The 24,923-nt window shown below is 42.0% G+C and overlaps 1 protein-coding gene across 4 annotated transcripts in view; it reads left to right on the forward strand.

The window, feature by feature from the left end:
• LOC149207414 (metal transporter Nramp3-like) overlaps positions 1 to 24,923 on the forward strand; it is a 372,782-nt gene that overhangs the window by 242,723 nt on the left and 105,136 nt on the right. The gene's annotated exons all lie outside the window — the stretch shown is intronic.

The following is a 24,923-nucleotide window of genomic DNA, read 5'->3' on the forward strand; positions in this document are numbered from 1 at the left end:
CTGTCACTCTGATCCCTGCCCACTCCGTTCTTGTTGTCTCCCAACAACAGGGTATGTGGGGTAGTCCCTATGGAAATGTGAAGGTGGAAGGCAAGTTGGCAACCAACAAGTCCGGGAGACACGATGGAGTGGCCTATCTATTTGGTTAAATTTAGCAAGACTCAAAGATTAGATTAGCTTCATATATGAGACCAATGCCTTATGGAGTCAAAATTCTAGCCCCTTGATGCCTCCTACTAGCTCGTTCTGCCATTTCTTTGCCAGTTGAGCCAACCATGTGGTCCTTCACCCAACGATATTGATCATATGTTTGAAGGTGGATCTTCCGAATCTAAAGGTATTAGATAATGTAGTTAAGTTGTAGCGGTAGCATAACTACCTAGCAAATGAGGCGATCAATGCCATTGTATCAATTGATTTCATTGTATTAGTGACATATTTTACATGTCCATTTTTATCATGTTTTCAAGCTTTCCAAGCTTTCTTGTGTGTTTAACTGTTTAACATGGTATATGTTGTCACTCAGATTGTACATGCACCGCGACAATGGGTCAGGGCAAGGGCTATCACTCTGATCCCTGCACACTCTGTTCTCGTTGTCTCCCAACAACAGGCTATGTGGGGTAGTCCCTATGGAAATGTGAAGGTGGAAGGAAAGTTGGCAACCAACAAGTCCGGGAGACACGATTGAGTGGCCTAACTATTTGGTTAAATTCAGCAAGACTCAAAGATTAGATTAGCTTCATATATGAGATCAATGCCTTATGGAGTCAAAATTCTAGCCCCTTGATGCCTCCTACTAGCTCGTTCTGCCATTTCTCTGCCACCTGAGCCAACCATGTGGTCCTTCACCCAGCTATATTGATCATATGTTTGAAGGTGGGCCTCCCAAATCTAAAGGTATGTCTTGTCATTTGGTATTTGAGTATTGGGTTTACTTATCATGGATTCTTCTGGGTATGGACTGATGGGAGGATTTGGCAGAAAGAGTGGCCTTAGTTTGTTACGCACCACTTTGTGGGTGATGTCCCCAAGAGAAATTTTTCTCCATGATGAACTTCAACCGACAGCCAACAGCTCCTTGATGCCTCCTACTAGCTCGTTGTGCCATTTGTCTGCCACCTAAGTCAGCGGTGTGGTCCCTCACCCGCCTGTATTGATCATATGTTTGAAGGTGGGTCTCCTGAATTTAAAGGTATGTCTTGTCATTTGTTAATTGAGTATTGGGTTTACTTATCATGGATACTTCTAGGTATGGATTGATGGGAGGATTTTGCAGAAAGAGTGGGCTTAGTTTGTGATCTTGTCCCCTTTGATCTCTTTTGGTTGTTACCCTTGAATCTTAGTCTCGTGGGATCTCCTTTATTGACCATTTGGTTCTAGGGTGGTACTACTTGGGAAACCCCGACTTTGGGTGCGTGGTCCTACTCCTTTACCCACACATATTACTCCCTTTCCACTCACTACACCCCCATTCATCTTTTCTCCCACCTGGATCTACATTTCCATTTTGGGTCCACATAGGGCCAAGCTCCCTATCGCCTTGCCCCTACTTTGGGCCAGGCCTAGAATGATGCCCCAGAGGTTGAAGCAATTAAAAGAAAAGGTAAAAAGCATAATTAGCCACATTTAACAGGAAATTGTACCACAAAATGCAAAAGATGGCTAGGAAAAAAAATCATCATGTGGGCAAAAGCCAATGTATGAGCTCCACCCCAATCCATGGCCATTACCCTGGGTTCCATAGACCCTAGATGAGCCTCCTTTATCATTCAGGAACCCATGATTGTTCCAACACATGGAGGGCAATGAACCACCCTACCTAAAAGGGGGTAATCACTGCTATATATTGCATATCATGCTCTTGTCCTTTGAGCACCGAGTAGTTAATTAAAGAAATTCATAAAAGGTAAAAGGCATATAAATAAGGGTGGAAAAATTGAGGTCGGGACACCTCATGTACCACGATTTCTCCCTCATACCAATTATATATCCAGGTGTGGGCTTCCCCTTATCTAGCTACCCTTATGCCCCACTATGTGGCCTAGGATTGCCCCTCTCATTCCCTTTTTATTCCACTTATTTGTCACTTACCACCCCATTAGAGAGATGTGCCTTGGACATACTATCCCCTTTAAGGGCTGAAACCACCTAATAAGGTACTTGGCTAACCCCCTTTGGAGCTTGGAGATACTAACACATGCCAAAGTCCACTACGGAAAGACATGCCATTATGAAATGGACACTTTATTATCCATGATTTGTAAGCTCATTTACCCGATTATTTTAATCACTGGTTGTACTAGAAGCCTAGGGGATGCATTGGATCTTATGCAGGATTACAGGTGGTTTCCATTTGGGTTTGGTCTTCCTATATGGGATCCTAACCCCAGAGGTCTACATTGGCACATGTAGGGTGTGAATAGAGAGCCATGGGCCTCCACAACAGTAGACAACACTCCGCGGATATTCATGGATACTCAGAGACTACTAGCAATCCACTTTTGGGATGATGGTGATATGATTGGTACATTATGCCCAGTAAGCCCCCACAGGAACCCCACACTCTTGGCAGGTGTCCCAAAACTTGTATGATGTCATGGCAGCATTCATTCCACTACTTGGACCCTTGCAGAGATTCTACAAGCATCTTCGATTCATATGGAGACCTATGGGGTCATTTATGTGCCCTCAGACCCACTGAGAGCACCACAGATCTACTACTTGGAGAACAAGGGGCCACCCCCTTGTCCATCATATTCCAAGGAATTTATTCCTCAATATGGCACTTCTAGATATTATTATGCCTTTGGAGGGCCCTACGACATGTACATATTATTATTTGGCCCCTTCTGAGGCTTATTTTTACACTTGTGAGCTAGTTTGGTGGGTTGCTTACCAATAGAGGTTTTATTTGCACATTATTTTATCATTAGGGGCTAATGTAGTCCCATAGGGTAATTAGAACTCCTTAGGAGGCTATATATTGATATTAGATACATTCATTTGGATCATCACTTGACTTGGGATCTCTCTATCTTTAGAGAACTTCGCATTCTTTCCTTGGCGGATATTTTTTGGAGATGGATGAATTTTGATGTATGGATTTGGCTATTTATTTGGACTTGGAGCTTTGTCTTGTGAATGAAATGCTGGTTGGATATACTCTATAACGTTGTAAGTAACTTTTGATGTTATTATTCTTGTTGCTACATATTGCTAAAATTAGGGCTAGTTGCTGCATGCTTGAAATGTGGAATTGAGCATGTTTTAGCTAATTTAATGTATGGGCCAATGTTATATGAATGAAATGTCCTAGAGATTATTTGTCTCGATAAGCTTGCATCGTTTGCTTTGAAGTATAAATGCTTGAAGGTCACTTTTCTTTTCTTTCTCTCAACATTGGATAAAACTGACTTTTCTGGGCCTCCTTGATCAAGAAACCAAGTTCTTACTCATCGTCATCCTTGAGTCGATATCCGCAAGTGAATTAGGCACTGATCCCTAAAAAAGGGTGGTCATCCCCTTCACCTTTTTCACCTTTTATCACTTTTTCCCAGGTCTAGCCCTCAAAGGTCACCTAGGGCATCAATTTCCCAGGAATTGACCCAAGGAAAAACTTCGATCTCCTATAGGCTATCGCGCTGGTGGGTCCCCTCCCTCTCCTCCAAATTTTAGGCAATTCTAACGATGGAATCTTTGGGAATCCCAAGCCCTAGTTCTAGGATCAAATTTTGCCTAGACATCCCCAATGCTAGATCTCAACAGGATCATTTCAACCTTTCAAAGTAAATATTCTTGTTTGGTAATTTCCTTTCACCTTTTCCAGGATAGGAACATCATTGGTTGCTACTAGTGTTGCGAAAATCGCGATATTATTGCGATAATATCGGAAAATCGCCATTTTTAGAGTTTGGCGATATTATTGCCCGATTTTTACGCTAATTTTTTTTACAAAAATCGCGATTTTTTGGGAAAAAATGTTGGAAAATATATATATATATATATATATATATATATATATATATCTATATATATATATATATATATAATTTTTTTTTTCGATTTTTTGATGAGGAGGAGGAGCAACAGGAAGAGGAGGTGACACAACCTACCCAGGCTACCCCTGTCACCAGTAGAGTACGTGGTCTACCTCCTGTAGCTCCTAATTCTTCAGCTTCTAGAGCACAGCAGAGTCCACTGCCAACTCCAGCGACATCTACATCTAGAGGGGTAGAGGAAATCAGTGGTATTAGACTTTAGTTATTTGGTTCATTTCATTGTATATGACATTATGGCTCATGATATGAGATACATTATTATATTTTTTGTTGATATTTTGAGGCTGAGTTGGGACTCGGGAGTCAGGACTTACTATTTAGGACATGATTCATTGTTATGTGTGATGTAGCACTAGAAATGATATTACACATCTTATATATTAGTTCTTTTATCATATTTATGTGTCCATGTATTTATTTTATGTTGTAGATGCTTTAGATATTAAAAAAATTGAAAAAAAATGAATATTTTTGTATTTTACGATTTTTCCCCTTTTTTACCGATTTTTTCCCGATTTTTGCTATTTTTTCCGATATTTTCCCCTTGCCGATAGTATCCCGATAACGATTACCGCAACGTTGGTTGCTACATTCCATCCCTGAACCTAGATTGGGTCCACTTGGACCCGTGTGATCCAACTTTCCAATAAAGATTATTTGTCAAGGACCATTTGGAAATCCAAGTTTCCCAAGGATCATAGGGATTGAGAACCTCACTTATAAGCCTATTCCTTCTCCCTCAACCCTCCAATCCTCACCCTTACCCCAGGTGGACCAAGTCCCTTGCTTAAAGAGAAAGCAAGTTCCATTCTTCACTCCATCCTTGGGAAAGGGTTTCCAGGGTCACTTCTCACCTATCCATTGACATATACTTTACAAGTGATCCCTACACTACCGGGATTCCTCTCATGGGTGAAAGTCTGTAAAGAGTAGGGAGACCTAGTTGTGGTGACAGTGGACTAAGACTCCATCGTTGCCCTTACCCTAGCAGTTGCCCTCTTAGAAACCCCTTTTAGGTCCCCTGCTAGTTTGAGTGGTAACATTTCTGGCGCCATTGCTTAGGATCGAAACGTGTGTTTTGTTTCCCATATGACATATTGACATATTATTATTATTGACTCCATTGGAAGAACGAAGCCCTAGTTCTTCATTCAACTTCAAAGTTAATGCTTGTAGGGTGAAGCAAGCATTTATTAAGGCACCTACATTCACCCTGGCAACTCCGTTTTTGCAAAATCATAAGAAATGGACTATCTCAAGGAGCAGGATTTTCCCCCTTTTCCCTATAAAAACCTTAGTACTGAAGAAGTACTATAGCACCCAAAAATCAAAGCATGGATGAAAGGTCGGATGCCTAAGTTTAAAGGGAGTCCCAACCAAGATCCCAATGTACATCTTAATGACTTCTTCTGGGTCTTAGCCCCACTAAGGATAGCCAATGAAAACACAATTATGAGATTATTGGCCTTATCACTTGAAGGTCAGGTTAAAGTTTGGTATAATACCTTTCCTCGTGAAATTACCACAGATTATGACGAATTTGAAGGTATTTTTCTTGAAAGATGGGGTGGCACCCCTCATGAAGAGTGGGAGGATAGAAGGGAAGCCTATGTGGAAAAGCTACGTAATGAAAGAAGTATTCTTGAAAGGGATCTTGGTAAAAGTGAGGAACATGTCTCAAGTTCCCCTTTAATTTCTAAAGAGAACCCTCCTCCCGTTACATGTGATAAAGCCCCGAAGGAAGATCTCGCTAAAGAGCTTGGAGATAGCTTTGATGATTTGGGTGATGAGCAGGAAGATGAGTCTTCGTTGGATCCACTTGATTCTATGAACACATATGTTGGGGAAGATGAGGCTATGGAAAATAAAGATGAGACCAACCTTACCTTTGTTAAGGATATGACTCCTGATGACTCGCCTTTTGAAAACCTTGAGGAAGGTGATCCCATGGGCTCTTTGGAAAATGACATTGGAGATTATTTCCACATTGAAAAGGAGAAATGCGAAATTGTTGGTCCTCAATTTGATTGTGCTCCAATTTATGACACCAACAAGGAGGATGAGTATGAGATTGGTCTTCCCTTCCCCTTAGGTGCTATTTATGATGACATATCCATTGATACCCTTGAGAAGGAAAATTATTTTTTTTCCCTGGCATAGAGAAGGACAATCTTTGATGGAAGTGATTGATTCTCCTTTTAATGAAAACTCAATATTTGATGGTTATAATGAGGAAAGCAGCGAGGCTATCACCTGCCCACCTTATGATTATGTATTTAAATCAATTTAGCCTTTAGGTTATGGGGAAGGAAAGCCTGTTGAGTATGACACTCCATCCTCTCCTTTGCCTCTCGCTCTTGTTCATCACCTTGAGTCTTCCTCAAGTAAGTCTTTCATCCCGTTTGGTATAACCTCGAGTGACCATGCCCCTTTTCCCTTTTCTGAATATGGTGTCAAGGAGGAACCCTTCATTGAATATACTTTATCCCCTTTGACCCATTCTCACGATTATGATCACTCCACGACCTCCCCTCCCCGTTGTGACCATCACATTGAGAGACCTATTTGTTGCATTCTTTCTTTCTCTCACCTTTCGTTCCTTTCTCATCACAACCTTGTGACATCCTCAAAGCATGATATTACGAGTAGTGATTGTGATGTGGAGTTCTCGAGAGTAATCATTCATTTCTCCATTTTGTACATAGAAGGGGAGCCCTGTACCTCTAGAATGACCAATTTTCTTTCTCTAAGAACCTCCCTCTACCTCGAATGGAGATCATGTTTTCCCACCTCCCACTCACCTCATCCGCCATGTAACTATGCCCACATTCGATTTGGGGGTTGCTACATGAGTAATCATACTGGCAGGCATATGTATATCGATGTGATGATATGTTGGTTGCATTGGCTTTATGATTACACTTAGTATTAACATTACTATATGCATGTTAGGGTAGGATGCATTGCATGATGATTTTTGCATTAGAACTAACCGCATATGATGTTTCTCATGGTAGATTAGATTGCAAAAAAAAAAAAAATTGCATATTTTATTAGTTTATGAGCTAAGATTAAGCATGGGTAATCATCAGACACCGTGAAAAACATGTTGCCCTGTGGCTTTGATCTTTGACATGTGGAGATAACAGGTCTTCAGTGACCAAGAGATTGATGGAGTTCTCGTGACCTCTCGTTCGAGTAGCCTTGTCCACTTCGAGAGAGATCATGTCCCAGTTGGAGCCAGATGTTACCCACCACTTTGTGGGTGATATCCCTAGGAGAATTTTTTCTCCATGATGAACCTCAGTCGGCAGCCAACGCAGCTCCTTGATGCCTACTACTAGTTCGATGTGCCATTTTTCTGCCACCTGAGCTAGCCATGTGGTCCCTCACCCAACTGTATTGATTGTATGTTTGAAGCTGTGCCTTTCGAATCTAAAGGCATGTCTTGTCATTTGGTAATTGAGTATTGGGTTTACTTATCATGGATACTTTTGGGTATGGATTGATGGGAGGGTTTGCGGAAGGAGTGGGCTTTGTTTGTGATCTTGTACCCTTGATCTCTTTTGGTTGTTACCCTTGGATCTTAGTCCCATGGGATTTCCTTTATCGACCATCTGGTTCTAGGGTGGTACTACTTGGGAAAGCCAAACTTTGGGTGCGTGGTCCCACTCCTTTACCGCACATATTACTCACTTTCCACTCACTATAACCCATTCATCTTTTCTCCCACTTGGGTCCACATAAGGCCAACCTCCCTATCCCTTTGCCCCCACCTTGGGTCAGGCCTAGAATGATGACGTGGAGGTTGAAGCAATTAAAAGAAAAGGTGAAAAGCATAATTCACCATATTTAATGTTAGTTTTTGGTAGCATCGGAAGTGCTCTATCTTTGAAAATTGGTGGAGAGGCTAAGGCACATGAGTTCTAAAAAACCTAGAAACCGTTTGGTGAAATTCCATCCGGATTGTATTTTATTAAAATAATTAATATTTTTAATGGAGTTCCTAAGTCTAAACTTAGGGAAATTAAAATATTAATGGGTATTAATCAAAATATGGGTGAGAATGATCTAAAGGGCGAATCAGGTCATGTTTTAATTTTAGTCGTTGATTAGAGACTTAATCTCGGTTGTTGAAGACTCAACAGGAAAAGTATAAAATGGAGGCTTGGGGTTCATTTGGATACAAACAGAGTGATTGAGGAAATCAATTTTATGAGGTGAGAAGTTCTCAGGAGGAAAATCGATTAGGGAGATCTTCTAGTAGAGGGGTAGTGAGAATCCGGGAGAAGGACTTTCTGGAGAATAATGATAGAGAGGTGGAGAGAGCTTGCAGAGAGAATGCAAAAGCTGGGAGAGCTGACGCAAAAAAGCTGCTTGTCACGTAGAATCCAGAACTGCCGGAACAACCGAAACTGTCAGAGCTGCCAGAATAACCAGGAGAGCTGATTGTAGTATACCTAGGGGGATAGTATGGGGTACAAAGGGAGTGTTATGGATCTGACCTGAAAATATATGATAATAGAAATAAACCCAAGAAATAATAAGATCTGAATATAGAAATGTTTCTTTATTAATCAAACTCTTAAGGTAGGGCAACACCATACATTCACTCCTTAAGGAAGGAGAACACTCCACAAGCCATATGCTTGTTCATACAATATTCCTTGACCTCTCTCAATGGGGAGTCTCTAGTCTCTATATAGGCCTCATACATACAATACCATGGTCATTACCATGGTTCCCTCAATACCATCTATCTAATACCATGGGCTTATTACATTATTGCTAACTACTTGTGGTCCCTTACATGATACGGGTTAACCACTTTATTTATTACTATGGCCCATCCCATTATTATATTATTCTCTTGGGTACCTCCCTCTGTACCCCATACTATCCCCCTAAGTATACTACATTCCACCCCCTTTAAACATGTTTCGTCCCTGAAACATAAGAAGAACACAAATAATAAGATTTACTCAAAAGAGTAGTCCACTGGTACCATGCACGTGCATCTAGCCATCCAAGAGAAAGGTGAACCCTCGATCTAGCTGGTGCCTCGCTCGCTTGAGATGGAAGTTGACCCTGACAACTCTTTTGTGTTGGTGTGTTGTGAGTGGATCGTCGCCCCTCTCTGTCTGTCATGCGGGGATTGTTGTCCTTGCTGCTAATTCGTTGCCATCTTGTAGGTTGTTGTCTGATTGGGTGATGTGGGTGGTGATATGTTGAAGCTTTAACTGATGGAATATATTTCTTGAATTCCTCTACTATTGGTGCATGAGTGGTGTCTGGTGCTTTTTCTGATACCTGATTTGATGTTTGTGTTTGGTTGTCGACCATCAAAGGCTCATCATCTGATGTGTCAGTGTCATTAGAGCTTTGTGCTTCTGCCTCCATAGCCTCTGCTTCATCCTCTTTGGACTCTACCTGTTTATTGATGGAAATATCCTGTAATGTAATTTTCTTCTTTTTATACCAGAGCTTTAGGAATTTCTTCTGCACATTAATATTGATAGTACCAATAGATTCGATCCAAGGGTATTCCAAAACAACATCCACATTACCCATATCTGAAACATAAAAATCAGAATGCAATACATACTTATCCATAGAAATCTTCAAATCTTTATAAACTTGTGCCTGCTCATTATTAACCTGTGTGTGCTCCATTTGTTTAGCTGGAATTTGCAATTTTTTTGCCAAATTAACATTGATAAAATTATGCTTGCAGTTAGGATTTATAGACACAATGATCTTCTCCTTCTAAATACATCCATGAACCTGCAATAAGGAGATATCAGTAGAAAATAACCCCTTACATGTCTCATTCTCCTGTTTTCTAGCATGAGACCATTTGTCCACAAGGAGTTTTTCAAGTTCTTCACTTGAAAGTTCGAACTGCTGGCTGCCAAGTGAGTGCCACCATATGGTAGCCTCTCCTTTGAAATTAAGCCATAGGGAACTTCTCCAAGATTTCTGATGGTTTTTCTTAAGATCTTTTATGAATTATTCAATAGTAGGACCATTATCTTTCCTTGTAAAAAATTGCTTGCTAGAAGCCATGAAGAGGGTTTTGAAAACAAATCGCTTAGTTGGCGAAAATTTGAAATGGCCACAATTTAGTCAATATTGCTCAGAGTCCCTATTATGACCTATTTTCGGAAATGGAACAAACATTTTGCATCTTCCCATGTGATAGAAATCTCGATCTAGGCACTAAAATTTCAGATTCGCGCTGCAACTATCTCGCCGTCACAAAAAATTTCTGAAAAAAAGAGTTGATTTTAAATCAACGATATTCCCTCATCCAGACTCCGATTCGATTGATTTTTTTTTTTGAAATTGGATACTTTTTCGGAAAGAACTCAGATCTGCAAGTAGATTCTGCAAATGTTGACCCAACACGTACAGATCTGATCTACAAATGTGCCGCCCCGAAAAATGTCTGCAACACAGCTGATTTTTAAATCAACGATATCTCCCTCATCCGGACTCCGGTTCGGCTGATTTTTTTCCAAATCAGGTATTTTTTCACAAAAACCTAGATCTGCAATTACATTTTGTAGATTTTGCACCAGAACATACAAATCTGATTTGCAAACTCCAAAAAATGTTTGCAACACAGCTGATTTTTAAATCAGTGATATCTCCCTCATCCAGACTCCAATTCAGCCGATTTTTTTTTGAAATTGGGTTTTTTTTACAAAGAACCCAGATCTGCAATTAGATTCTGCCAATTTTGCACCAGAACATACAGATTTGATCTGCAAACTCGCCACACCAAAAAGTTCCTACAAAAAATAAAAAAAGATATTCTGCTTTACCCAAGAAAGTGCACCGATACCTCTTATAATAGATCTGACCTGCAAATATATGAAATGATACCAATATACCCAATAACTGTAAATAATCACCAGAAATAACAAGATCTGAATATAGATAGAAATGCTTCTTTATTGATCAAACCCTTAAGGTAGGGCAACACTATACATTCACTCCTTAAGGAAGAAGAACACTCCACAAGCCATATGCCTGTTCATACAATATTCCTTGACATCTCTTAATGGGGAGTCTCTAGCCTCTATATAGGACTCATACATACAATAGCATGGGTCATTACCATGGTTTCCTCAATACCATCTATCTAATACAATGGGCTTATTACATTATCGCTAACTACTTGTGGTCCCTTACATGATACGGGTTAACCGCTTTATTTATTACTATGGCTCATCCCATTATTATATTATTCCCTTGGGTACCTTCCTGTAGTATACTTAGGGGGTTAGTATGGGGTACAACCCTTAAGTATACTACAGGATGGTACCCAAGGGAATAATATAATAATGGGATGGGCCATAGTAATAAATAAAGTGGTTAACCCGTATCATGTAAGGGACCACAAGTAGTTAGCGATAATGTAATAAGCCCATGGTATTAGATAGATGGTACTGAAGGAACCATGGTAATGACCCATGGTATTGTATGTATAAGGCTTATATAGAGGCTAGAGACTCTCCATTGAGAGAGGTCAAGGAATATTGTATGAACAAGCGTATGGCTTGTGGGGTGTTCTCCTTCCTTAAGGAGTGAATGTATGGTGTTGCCCTACCTTAAGGGTTTGATTAATAAAGTGAAGTATTTCTATATTCAGATCTTGTTATTTCTGGGTTTATTTCTATTATCTTATACTTTTAGATTAGATCTATAACACTAACGTGGAGGCAACGCAGTAGTCAGGAGAGTTCACGCAGAAAAGTTGTCTGTCATGCAGAATCCAGAGCTGTCGGAATTGTCGGATCAACCAGGAGAGCTAACACAGAGGGCAGAGAAGGTGATGCAAGGCTGACGCAGAAATAGTCGGGGTTAGCTAGTCTTGTGCCAGATCAGCCGGAATTATGCCGGGTGAAGTGAGTTAAAACTCACTCAGATTTTCTGCCAGTATTTTCTCTATAAAGGATTACTAGATGAGCATTCTAGATTTGTATTCAGATATTTCTCCTGCATAATAATAAACCCTCTGGATTGCTACACCGGTTTTCCCACATTGGGTTTTTTCGGGGACTATTGTGTTCAAAAATAAGTGTCCTATGTATCTTGTTCTTTGTTCTAGTTTTCTGTTTCATGAGATCAAATATTTAATTAGTGTAGGCTATAGAAGTAATTTGCTTCAGTATTCAAAAGAATAACTTGATGAATTTAAAAATCAAGTAGGTGAAGTATATTCAGATTTGCTGTAGTAGGGGTTCCTTTGAGTCTAGGAATTTTCACATGGTATCAGAGCATTGATTTTGAAGCAAGAAGAGCAAATCCAGTACTGAGCAGTGAGGCTGAACGCTGCACTTGACAACAATTCGAATCACCTTGAAGGGATTGCGCAGTCCTTGCTAGGAAGCAGATCCGAGGAAATCTCTCTCTGAGTGAGACAATAGAGAGGTACGATTTCCAATTTGTGAGTTTGCAGAGGCAGAGGGAGTGATGCAGAGCCTCAGCGCAATACTTGAAGAGCACAATTTCTGCTGGGACAGAAATCCGCTAGAAAAGAACGAAGACACGTAGAAAGGGAACTTTCTCCTCAGAGAACTTTCCACCAGAAAGTTTGAATTTCTCACTTGCTGAGCAACGAAGCAGTGACTAGAGGAGTCAATTCGATAGTTGGGTAAGATGACATCACACGGGCTCAGAGATCAAGACAGGTTGGACGGAGCCTCCAACTATGTCATATGGAAGACCTGAATCTTAGATGTTTTGGAAGAATACGATCACGAGGCCTACGTCAAAAGTGTTGTAGCTGTTCCTGCTGACAATGATCAAAAGAAGAAGTACAAGGACGAGTAACGGAAGGCAAAGAGGCTCATTCTTGATGGAGTTCGAGATCATGTGGTCTCACACTTGCAGGGCAAGGATACAACCCGAGAGATGTGGGAAGCCTTGTCTTCTCTATATGAAAGCTCTTCCAAATAATGAAAGATGTATTTGGAGCAAAAGTTGCAGCGGACGTTGATGTAGAAAGGAGAAGGTGTGAACCTCTATCTTCAACGTCTTTAGGACACTAGAGACTAGCTTGCCACAGTGGGGTCCACTCAGCCAACCGTGATGGTGAGGATAGCCCTGAATGGAGTCTTGGATGAATGGCAAGTTTTCGTCCAAAGCATATTGGGCAGAGAAAAACTACTTTCATGGGAGGCGATGTGGGCGGCTCTTCAACAGGAGTTAAGGAGGGACCTAGTGAAGGTCAACCTTAGTGGCAACAATGGGAGTGGCACAAAGATGAAGGAGGAGGAGAACGCAACTCTAACATTGAAGGGACAATAGAAGCTAAAGTGAAAGGACATTTCGAAGTTGAAATGTTTCAGTTGTGGCAAGTTGGGTCACTATGCATCCCAGTGTCCTTTGAAGAAAAAGGACAAAGATGAGAAACATGACCCTAAGGCTGCTTCAACAAAGATTGACGAGGATGAGTTCGCCATGAGTGCCCACGCATATCCAGGAGGGAGATGGGGTGATATTGAGTGTTAGCTGGGAGGACTACATGTGGGCACGATCCTTGAGGAGTCCACCACTTGGATCAATTCCTTGCTACGGGAGCCCAAGATTCAGCAGTAGCGAGATGGACTTAGTGTCAGATGATGCAGTGGATTGTTTGGAGGACAGATGCAGTAGCTTGGGACTAGAGACTGATCAACGCAGAGCAAGGTTGGCAGCAGTGCAGATGGCATAGTGCAGAAATCAACAACAACGTAGAAGATTCAGAGGGTCAGCAGCGGTCAGACTCCAACATTCATTGTATTATGATGAACACAGTTAAGTTCAACTAATTTTGGATGTTTTTCAGCTGCTTCTCTCAATAGTTAAGTTGCAGTACAGATGCAGTGTTAGCAGTGGCAGTGCTAGTACGGAAGCAAAGATTACATAAGATATTGATCAACATCAAGAGTAGGCTCCGAAGGAAAGAAAGGGAGTTAACAATAACAACTCCAAGGAAGATATTGTAACTTGGTAATCAAGTTCGATCCATGGGCACTCTGATTAAAATGAATGCATGATGAAATATTCATGTGGAGATGGATCATACGAAAGGATTTTGATCTTGAAGAACTCAAGGAAATTGATGCTTTGATGAGAAGGCCATTATGATAAGGTAAGTCTGATAGTAATATTTTGATATTGGTTATCTGTTAACATATTGTTTTGTTGCCTAGAAGGATATTGCAGGAATACATCATGACGACAATTGAGGCAAGTTTAATTGTATGGATTGAAAATATGGTTTTGGCAATCATGTGCTCAAGATGTTCACATTATGATCTGGGGATTGAAAGGCAGCGATAAGAAGATAACCTGAAGTTCATGTTAGATCACTCTCAGAAGGAGCTATGATTGGCTTAATGTATGATAAGGCTCAATATAATGCCTTCATTGATGATAAATAAAGGAAAGTGATTTGCAAGGTTGATGGTCCGAACCCTGTCACTAGATTGAAGGAAGAGATACCTAAGAAAAAAAGAACCATGCAACTATCTCAATCAACGTGGAAAAAGTCAAAGTTGGGATTAATTCAGCAAGGGTCCAAAAGTTGAAAAACTCGTTAAAGTCGGGAGTTTTTTGAAAAAGTCCGCAAAATTAAAAAAACGCAAAAATATTCATTTTTTTATTATTTTTTTTAACATCTAGAATATCCACAACATCAAATAAATGCATTTCCACATAAACATGTAAAGAAAGCTAATATATAATATGTATATGAAGTCTAGTGCTACATCACATATCAAAATAGTGAATCAACTCTTGAATCTTGAGTCTTGTCTGAGTCTCAACTCTCAAGACAACCGACTTTTTGGGTCGACTACCGATAAAATCGGGCATATAATGAATAAATTGCGATTTTTTCGTTTCTGAAAAAGTCTGCAAAAAATCGGAGGATTAAATTGTTTTGTTGAAAAAATTGCAATTTTAGGATTTAATCCTGATTTTTTGCAGACTTTTTCCACACTGATCTCAATGAAGAAATGGAAGTTGACAAACAAGCTAGAGCTTGTGGTTATGACTTCCCAATTGAAGGAAAGTTGGGGATCTCTCCTCTAGTTGAGAGGGAGTGATGATAAACATCACATTTACATTCTCTTCTTCATGTGTCATGCAGTTGACTAGGACTAACAACCGTAAGTCTAGGTGAAGGCCATGAAGGGAGAATGGTGGAGAATTCGATAAGCATTTGTGGTTTCCTTGAGGATAGACAATCCAAGAAAGGAAAGGGCACTGACACTCTTTGAGGATAAGACAAGTATTTAAGAGTGATCCAAGATAAGAGTGGTCAAAGAGGACCAATATTCTTTGAGGATTGGGAATCCAAGATAAGAGTAGTCCTAAAAGGACATACCTAGTGAACATGTCGATGGGGTATGTGCCTTAGAGGTAGTGTGATATCTCACATAAAGCCTCCCAGCATAATATTCTTGAAAAAAGTTGAGCTTGTCTAGTTAGGCCTCAAAGACAATGTTGGTTATAATGTTGATGCTGACAGATGGCTTACCAATCCAACTCTTCTTATGAAAATATTTCAGTTTGAGAATATCCTTGTACTATGTGTACAATTATGAATACCTCCCTAGTTAAGAGGGATTGTTGGAGGGATTAACTTGTTTCGGTCTTCATAATTTGTACCATTATGTATTTTGTAAAAAGCAAAAGAAAAGAAAAGAAAAAGAAAAATTATTATTATCTTCTAGATAAGTATGTTCTTCATGCTTTTAGGTTTTCGAGTCAAAGATTCAAAGTCCTATTTTGGACCTATTGTAAAAGAAATTTTAAATGTAAAGTTTTGGGACAAAAACCCTCTAGATGCCAAGTCGGCCTACATGTCAAGTCAACCTTGCCCTAATGGACATGTCTATTCGCACCCATCTAAATTTTACAAATAGAGGATGGATGGAGCTCATTTGGACACACAAATTTGGATGATTTTGGTTTGAAATATTGCGGAGAAGGGCAACAAAGAAGTGGAGGACAAAGTCTAAGAGAAAGAATCTCTTCTTGGAGCTAGAGTTTATGGAAGATCTGTCTTGGTTACCTCTTAATGTTGATGAATCTGCTGGAAGGAAGGAAGGTTTAAATTGGCATCTAGAGGTGGAAATTTTTGTCGTGTTGGGTCTTGGATTTCTCAATGGATTTGATTCTATAAGAAGATATTTTTTGGTTTTTCACCTTGGAGGAGTTTTGCCCTAGCTTGGAGCCTATATATGGTGTTCTATTGTCTTCTGTGATCTTTATGTTTTTATGATAATTGCTTGATGAAGTAAGATAACATAATAATAAAATGCTAATAATCTCAAAAGTAATTATCATGTAATGGAAAACGGGTAATAAGATGAAAAACCTCTTGATTTCCAGCACAAAATACCCGTAGAATAGGTTGAAATATCCTTGTGACCACTCCAGGACAACTCTCCAAAATGTAGCGATGCCTCCCCTAGGGTGACACTCGAAGTTCACGAAAGGAGTTGGAATCTCCGGCTGGAAATCCCGTGTGCTAAGCAGGATTGTTGACTCAACTGAACAACTTAAGCGAATAAGACGTTGAGAAGATAATTTGGCAAAAATGTCCCAAAATGGGGACCTCCACTTCTACTTATACTTTCTTCTCCTCCTCTCTCCTTGTTGGCTCCACAATTCGACCTCCTTCTTCTCTTTTCCCTCCAAATCAAACTTCCTCAAGGGAGTTCGAACTTCCTTCTTGAGGAGGTGGTCCCCACATTCCATCATCCATTTAATTTATTCTTGCTTTTAATGTTTTGGAGCTCCTTTCTCATAAAATTTAAATTAGTGCCTCTTCATCCATTTTTCCTAAGTTTTATGCCCCAAAAAATGGTCCACCATCAAAATTGCAAAGATTTAGGACTCAACACAATTTAATTAGAGGAATATTACAGTCCTCCCCTCCCAAATGTTGTTTTTCCTCAAGCAATTGTAATGTCGGGTGTTGTAGTATTTGCTCCCCCTCTCATATGGCATTCTCTTTTGGCAGATCTTTCCACCAACCCAGAATCTCCTTGATGATCTTGCTCCAGAGTTTCCTCTCTCTCAACTTCAAGATGGCCTTTGGAACTAAGATCAAATGCCCCTCATCATCCATAGATGGCAACTCTATGGCTGGTGTAACCTGTTGTCTCAAAGCCTTTTTCCTGTAAGGAACGTGGAATACATTATGCACCTTGCTCCTTGGTGGGAGCTCTAGCTCATATGCTACCTCCCCAACTCATCTAGTCACTGTTAAGGCCCATAAAATCGCCACTTGAGCTTCTCTGCTCCCTTTTGCTTCAATGTGGAATACTTGTACAGTTGGATCCTCAGAAAGACTAAGTCATCAACCTCAAAGTGCCTCACAACACTACCCCTGTCTGCATATGTTGATTTGGGGTAGCATCGGATGTGATCTAGCCATGAAAATTGGTGGAGAGGCTAAAGCACATGAGATCTTCAAGACCCAGAAATGGTTTGGGCAGATTCTAACTGGTTTGGGAGATATTAAAACAATTAATATTTTTAATGGAGTTCCTAAGTCTAAACTTAGGAAAAATAAAAATCTTAATGGGTATTAATATAAAACTGGGTTAGAAGGTTCCGAAAGTCATGGATCAAGCCAAATCTAATCTTAGCTGTTGATTAGAGATTTAATCTCGGTCGTTGGAGGGCCAACATGAAAAGTATAAGAAGAGGCTTGAGGATCAGTTCGAGAACACATTGAGGGAGACCAGTCAGTTCGATTTTTGGAGCGGGGTTATCTGAGAAATTCGAATTAGTGGTCTGGAGAGTAGTAGGAGGCAAGAAGTACGGAACAGAGAGTCGGGAATAGCACCAGGGGAACAATGCAGAGGTTGCAGACTGCGTAGTCACTGGAGGGCCTACGTGGGTGACGCAGAGAGGCCTAGTTCTGACGCAGAGAGGCAGGGGCTGACACAGAGGGTTTGGGAGCTATGTAGATGTCATCTAGGCTGACGTTAAGACTAGGGGAAGTGCTGAAGAATTTTCTCTCTGTTGGGTAAGCCAATTTGGCACCTAGTTGTACTGAAGAATTGCTGAATAATAAAATCCTCCCTTGCTGCACTGGTTTTCCCACATTGGGTTTTTTTGGGATTGATTGTCCAAAATATTTTGTCGATGTGTTAGTTCTTGTGCATGTGTTTGTTTCTATATTATGATGTGATATCTGCAACATAATTTATTTTAATGTTTACTGAAGGATTTTCATAAATAACTTATTAGGAAATAAGTAGGTAAAAGAAATCAGTTGTTCTAGTGATAGAATTTTCATAGGATATAGTTTTTGCTGGTTGTCTGCAAGTTATGCTTGACAGCTCTATGGATATCCTGGCTCTCCTATGTCCAATCCTTGGCCCCTGGTTCCCTGCTATTTCCAAAAACATATCAACAAAGGTTAGTGCATCATAGACATGTAGAGCACAAAAAGGTGACATACCTATGGACATGTGGTAGATGGTGTTATAACAATACTCTCCAAGATACAGCCACGTCACCCACACACGCTACTGCCCTATCACATAATTGTGTAAGTAGCCTTTCAACCATTTATTCACTATCTTAGTCTGGCTATCCATTTGCGGATGATAGCTAGTGCTAGGTGTGAGCTCAGTCCCCACAAGACGAAACGCCTCCTACCAAAAGCCTCCCATGAATCTACTACCTCTGTCACTAACAGTGGTCTTAGGGAGACCATGCAACCTGAATACCTCCCTGAAAAATATCTCGACCACCTATGAAACTGAATACCAAGTCAAAATGGCGAAAAAGTGGGCGAACTGTCAATCTGTCAATCACCACATAGATGCAATCTTGCCCCCGTACAACTAGCAATCCTAATGATGAAATTCATAGAGGTGCTCTCCCATATCCTCTCAGAAATAGGGAGGGGCTACAATAGGTGAGTCAAATTTGTCTACTCACCTTTGTTCCTCTAACAAGTATTACACTCGTGAACATGCCTCACAACGTTCTCCTTGAGGCCCTTTCAAGTGAAATGCTCTCTAATGGCCTTGTATCTCTTGAGGAACCTCAGATGCCCCGCCAACAATAAGTCATGTGCACCCTGCATGATATTCTCCTGCAACTGGGAGCCTGGTACCAAATAAATCCTGTCCTTCTATTATACCACCTCTTTCATCACCTTGTACCGGTCATCCTCAGTCGTGCTGTCCAAAATCTCACATGCATGTCAGTCCTTGGTGTACTCAACCAACAACTGTTCTCTCTAATCTTGAGCAATTCTCATGAGAAAAAGTGTCGCAGGCCTCCTAGATAATGCATCTACCATCACATTTTCTTGCCCTTGACATACTCTGTCAAAACCATATGCTTAGATCTTGCTGGCCCACTTCTATTGCCTCTCATTTAGCTCTCTTTGCTCCAAGAAAAATCTGAGACTATTGTGATCAGTCTTCACCTTAAACTTGTTGCCCACCAAATACTGCCGGAACTTTGCTAGCACATGCATAATGGCTAGCATCTCCTTGTCATATATAGAATATAACCTCTCATGTGCCTGCAACTTCCGACTCTCAAATGCAATTGGGTGTCCCCCTACATCAAAACTGCTCCAAGGCCCTCTCCAGATGCATTGCACTCCAAAACGAAGAGTTGTGAGAAATCAGGCAAGGCTAGCATTGGGCAACTGCTTATCATCCTCTTGAGGCGCTCAAAAGCCTCTTGGGATACATTCATCCGCACAAATGCCCCCTTCTTCATCAAATCTATGAGGGGTGCTACAAACAGGGAAAATCCCCTCACGAACCTCCTGTAGTAAGTGCATATGCCCAGGAATCCCCACAACTTTGTTACATTCCAGGGTGTAGGCCAATCTAGAATGGCCCTGATCTTCTCTTGGTGAACTCACACCCCATCCTGCCCAATGACATGGCCAAGATAAAACATCACTATTAGTCCAAACTCACAGTTGGACATCTTGGCATATAGTTGTTGCTCCTCTAGGATGCGTAGCGCCTCCTCCAAGTGTTGTAGATGCTCTTCCCATGTCCTGCTATAAATCAAGATGTCGTCAGTGAAAACCAACACATATCTGTGCAGCTGCTTGCGCAACACGTGGTTCATGTAAGACTGGAAGGTAGTTGGAGTGTTGGTTAGGCCGAAGGGCATCACCAAGAACTCAAAGTGTCCATAGTGTTTGGGATCTCCTGCTCCCTCATCCGAATCTAATGGTATCTCGAGCACAAATCTATTTTAGAGAAGTACTTGGCTCCACTAAGCTCATCCATCAACTCGTTAATATGCGGAATCGGGTACCAGTTCTTCAAGGTCTTCATGTTCAGGGCCCTGTAGTCAATGCACATCCTGAGGGTCCCATCCTTCTTCTTCACCAACACCAACGAAGAAACAAAGGGGGCTCGAACTGGGCTTGATGTGCCCCAGAGCCAACAACCCTTGTATGGCTCGCTCGATCTCATCCATGTAAGCCTTGGGATGTCTATACGGGGTAGTGATAACTGCGTTCACTCCCTTCTCCAACTCTATTGTGTGCTCGAACCACCTATCAGGTGGATAGCCTAGTTCTTCTCTGAGAGCGCAGGGAGGTGCAGCTGGAGTGTATAAGTGCTAACCTCTGAGACTCTAAGCTCCACAACCCACTCTATATCTCCTCTCAGTATATCAGCCTCCATCTAATGAGCCGATACCTTTTGAGGTGGATAGGAGTGCATGCCTCTCAATACCACGAGCTTCCCATTTGGCCTGATAAATTCCATCTCCAACTTCCTGTAATCAATAGTAACTTGCCCCAAGGAATAGAGCCACTAGACATCCATCATGACATTGGTGTCTGGAACATCAACCACAAAGAAATGGTTGGTCACTGAGTAGTTCCCCATAGTTACAGTCAAGTTGGGAATGTAGCTAGTACATTGCATGGTCTTGTTCCCTAGTACCAACACTAAAAACCCCTCAAATGCCTTTGTGTGCAAGCCTCTCCTCTGTACCATCTATGCATCGATGAAGTTATGGGTAGCCCCAGTATCCACCAATACTGACACACATTGCCCTTGCGCCGTCCCTTTCATCCTCAGTGTCAAATATCTCAAAACTCTTCTCAGTGATGCAATAACCACACCAATGGGAAGGGGTGGACCTCGCCCTCCTGTACCCTGTGGCTCATAGCCTCCTCAATTTTCCTCTGGCTCCACACCATGTTCTAGCTCACTGTCTGAAAATACCTCTATGTAGTGGGCCTTGCCCTTGGTACACCTGTGCTTGGGTGCCCAAGGTCCTTGGCACGTAAAACATAACTTCCTCCTCCTGAGGTATCTCCTAGTCTCTCCTAGTAATGTTCCAAACTAGGAAAAATAGTGCAACGCAAACAATAAAAATAACACCATAAAATTGAAACATTCAGTGTACACCCATAAAAAGTCCAGGAATAACCAACAACTGAGCCATTTTATTATAATCTGGGAGAAAAGTACAATAATGTGGAAGTGGTGCACCTGGGCTTGCCTCAATGGCAAGTGTGATCAAGCCCAGGTGGTAATATGTCAAGCCTAGATGGCACAAATAATTGCTGCAATGATGCCCTACGCTGCCCTTGTGAAATTGTGTTGTTTGCTGCAAAGATGCTGCTGGAAACCCCACCTCCAGTGCTTAGAAAATTCTAGGAAATTAATCCCAGCGTCTATGTAAGAAACTCAGAATAACCCACGAAAGAATTGGCAAAATGTTGATCTTAGAATTTTGGCCCAAATTCCCCTTGGTTCCTCTCGCTGCTGGCTGAGTTGGGACCCCTGTTTGACCCCTCAGATCTGCCCAAAAAATTGTATAAAATTAGGAGTGTGATCCTTGCCCCAAACCCAGAAAAACCTAGAAAGGGTTATCTTTGGTTCCAACATTCAAAAATTGACCCTTGACAGCTTGGCCCTCCTCCAATTTCGAATTCTGTTGCTGTGACTAGTCGTGTCAATCTTTGCTCTCCCAACTCTAGCAATCCTCTTCAAATGGCCCTCCAAATGATCTCCCAACACCCCAACTCCAAACTCCTGCGAATGGTGTTGCCCCAAAGAGTCTCACTAAAATCACTGCGTAGTCATGGAGGAGATGATGCAGACCTACGTGATGAAATGAGAGATGTGTGTAGAATGGTCCTCTTGTCTGTAGCTGCCCTCTATACTCCTGAAAATGATGAAAGGATGCTCATGTCTCCCCAACTTCCCGAAGTGCCTCACGCTGTGACTGGTCACTATGCAATCCCTGCGCTGCTGTAACTCCCCCTGTTGGTACTTGACTTACAGTTGTTGTAACTCATCTCCCTACTGCTGCTACTAACTGAGATGAAGAAGAACCCCTCCTAGGGCTGGCACTCGAAGTCCACCGAAGCAAGGGTTGAGATCTCCGCTCAGAGACACGTGTGCTTAACAACACAGTAACCCGGCTAAGCAGCTCGAGCAACTAAGATTGAGTTCAATATGTCAAAAGATAAGATGTCTAAATGAGGAGAGCTGCCATCCTTATATAGATTTCGTGGAACACTTTTCCCTCCATTTTCCCTCTGTCGTGGGTCCCTCACCTAACCATCGTTTCCCCCTCCATGGAAATCGAACTAGGGAATGTGTATTCCGCTAGTATGGGTGGCCCCCACGTATACTTAACCACATCGAATTAACTTCTACGAAGTATAGCCTCCTAATAAAATTGAATGGGCCCCCAAAACCTCCAAAATTGGCCCTAAAATGTAGAAATTAATACTATTCCAAAATAATTTAGGAAGTGACATGACAGTCCTCCCTTCCAAAATGTTGTTTGTCCCCAAGCAACTTTAGTGTTCGACGGTCAAGTATGTGCTCTCCCTCCCAAGTAGCATTCACAACCGGCAAGCTCCTCCAATGCACCAAAAATCGCTTGTCCTCAAGTAATGCCTGAACGAGCATCCTCTCTAACTATTGCTCCCTACTGTCACTGCAAGATGAGCCAGGGTACCAGATGTGCCACTGAATCGTCCCTAACCTCAGCACTGTCTTGATAAAGAATCCTTCAATACCAGGATCCCAGGCCATCCTGTCCAAATGAAGCTCCCCTCGCTCTACTCACTATCCTGCCTGGTGCAAGTACCAGAAGTCCCCTGCTCCATCAGTGACTCGCTAAAGCCTAATGGAAGATCTGTATGATCTGCCGTTGCAGTAGCTAGTGCATCCCTAAAGGTTATTGAGCTGTGAAGAGCTGTGATGCCCCAGTTCCCTGCTAGTCCTAAAGTGGTGCCACCATGCTGACGTTGCGCTACTTTGACTATGTCATACTCCCCATCGTGCACAGTCAGTATTCTCCTCTCCTAGAACTCGATGGTGGAATACTAAAAGAGGTGAGACACATCCTGCCTAGGTATCTCCATGGTGCCAAGGCCTACCCATCTAAATCGAACTCCGAACCTATGCAACAACAGAGAATGTCTAACTCCCCATATGATGAAACCCTCTGTGAACCCCCATGTGTCATCCCAAGAGTGAATGATATCACTCTCTGCCAGGACTCTTCTCATCACGAGTGATCTATCGATCAATCGAATCCCTGCATCCCATAGCCAGACCTGCTGTGGCATAACCTTGTCCACTGATGGAATCCCTCTGGCCCTCATCTCTAGTCCTTGCATGCCACTCATATATAGGGTCCATACATCATGAACTAATCTGAGGCATGCTAAACTGTCATGTGCCTGCCATTGTGTAGTATTGATGACCACTGGACACCACATGTGCCAAATAGCTACCCCTTGAATGCAACCAATAGATGGGTATCTGATACGCGCAATTGATTCAGTGTATGCGGATTCATCCTGCTCCTGCCAACCATCGCCACTAGTTTGACTACCCCCCCTTGAAAATGTGCCAATATAATGTCGAGAACCCAGATACATACTAGACAACTGTCTCAGCTGTACACTGTATCCTCTGCTCATGCATGGTCCAAACATGCCCTGTGGAAAGAGTGACGCATGTCTCCCCTGTGACCAGCTCCCTAGGCATAGGATCAATGATGAATGATATGCCATCCTTGTCGGTGATCACCTCATCCCTCGACTTGTGGCTATCAACTTGCGCATCGACTGGATGCCCCCGCTGAGAAGTCTCCCCTCTATCACACCAAGTGTCATCCAAATATCTTGGATGAGCTCCTCGTCCCCTACTGCTGATGCCCAAAGTGTCAAAGGACAACAACCAGATCGCCCGTTCCTGTAAGGGATATAGAAGAGGGTCTGGCGTGTGAGTCCCGGCGGATAACATCAAGTTTCGCTCATCTATGTCCCCATCGATCCTGGGTGAACTACACCCAAAGGTATGCCTAGTATCTCTGTTCATGCGTGTCCCTAGAGGCAACACTCCAAGACCTTGCTGTGCAGCACCATACATCTCTGCATACCACCGATCATCCTAGTACTCCTGGACATGCCACTGTACACCGCGACCTACCACTGTATACTACTTGATACGCTCAGCTACAGCTATTCCATCCCGTACCGTCCTGCATCCTGCCTGTGCCACTACACCAGTCACTCCCTGCATGTATTCAATGCGATGTGAGGCACTCCCACTCCACAATGCAGTCCAACACACTACAACACACCACCTGTGGACCTCTTCTCAACACTAGATGCTTCCACACATCCTTGGATGTGATGGCCTAGAGCTATGTCTCTACGTTTCAGGCCACACCCGATCAGTATCATCACCTCCACCATCGCATCACCATCCCCGTCAATGAATGGATATTCCCTCCAAATCCCCCCTGAGGGATCCGAGAAGTGACTCTCCCTATGTGTCAGCAGTGATGCTAGCACTGCTCTGCTCCTCTGCA

Source organism: Pinus tabuliformis, chromosome 1_2 (assembly GCF_031772625.1).
Source record: "Pinus tabuliformis cultivar Carrire ecotype Pingquan chromosome 1_2, CPIR1, whole genome shotgun sequence".
NCBI lineage: Eukaryota > Viridiplantae > Streptophyta > Pinopsida > Pinales > Pinaceae > Pinus > Pinus tabuliformis.